Raw genomic sequence first — 1,506 nt, 5'->3', positions numbered from 1 at the left:
AGCTAATTTGATTTCGTTTCCTTCAATCTTAATACCTCTCTGTTTGTTATCATTTCGGATATTTATCGCTGATAACTCGAGAGCAATTATAATTAAAGAGATATGGTGATGAAAGATCACCTTGGCGAACACCTCGTTTCAGTTGGAAATAGGCAGTGGCAAAGCGATTGTTGAAGACACAGCTTGATATATTCTTGTAAAAAGTCCTAATACATGCAATGAGAGATTTGCCAAATCCAAACACTTCCAAAGAATTAAGTAGAAAGTTCAAGTTAAGATCAATGAGTCGAAGGCTTTCTCAAAATCGATAGCGGTGAGAAAAGCCTGGTAGTTTTTCATTTGCGTGAAGTAAAAAATATCGTTGATAGTGCGGACAGCATCGAAGATAAAAAGGTCCTTTGACAAAAGCAGTTTGATCAAAATGGATTTTGCTCGGACATCATAATTTACCTACCACTGACGATATTGGTCTCCAATTTTTTATCACTGAATCTTCTATCCTTTCCTTTCGGCTTTTCTATGAGTGTAATTACAGCTTGTTTTGTGTTGCTGACAGTTCCACGCAACGATAAGAGTAATTTAGAGAATTCACAAGGATTTCACCAATTTCAGGCCAAAAAACCATATAGAGTTCAGCCGATACCCAACGTTTCCTGATGTTTTATTATTTTCAGTTTAAAAGTAGAGAGAGCATTGCTCTCCTTCGCAAGTTTCTCGCGATGATGAAGACAACTTAGGTATTCAGTTGATCAAGAGATCAGGAAGTCTGATTTATCATCGTTCCTATTTTTTCGTCGTATAAATTTGACTCAAAATAGAAATTATTAATCAGACGTCCTGATCTCTTGATGAGAAGGAGTGTATTCATTTAGGATTGTCCTGGGATTTGTGACTTCCTTTTCATCGTTTAGTGATAGCTTCCGTAAACATGTTTTTGTCTTCTTGTTATTTTCCAGATTTAGGAAGTATTTGGTGTTTAGTTCACTTTTTTTTTCCAGCCATGTTGCACGAGAATGTATAATTAGACCCTTCGCAATATTATACTCATATTCTCTTTTGTATTCGCTTTTTGCTGTTTCCAGCTTTTGTAGGTTTTTTTGAGATGGTTCTTCAGCAATTTTTTCCTTGCATAATTGTAGCGTCTGTTCAACAATATTTTTCAGTTTTTTTCTCTTTTCACGCCGTCTTTGTTTACTATAAGAAATACTACCCCTACGGACAATTACCATTGATTATCAAACTCGGTCCCGTTCTAATCTGCGTAAATCTTTTCTAGGGTATCAATTTGCCATTACTTACCAAGCTTTTAATATTTGAAATGAAATTCCCCTTACAGTCCGAAACAGCCTGACAGTTAGAAACTTTAAAGTCTTAAAACACACTTTTAAGCCTATGATAATACTGATAATACCTTTTTTTGATTAAAGGGGGTACTTTCTAAAGAAACTGTGGTGCTGCGTCGGTGGGGAAGTAGTATACAAAAATTTGGTTTTATCAACGGAGTTG

Source organism: Montipora capricornis, chromosome 2 (assembly GCF_036669925.1).
Source record: "Montipora capricornis isolate CH-2021 chromosome 2, ASM3666992v2, whole genome shotgun sequence".
In the NCBI taxonomy this organism is placed as follows: Eukaryota; Metazoa; Cnidaria; class Anthozoa; order Scleractinia; family Acroporidae; genus Montipora; species Montipora capricornis.
This window is presented reverse-complemented; position numbering follows the sequence as displayed.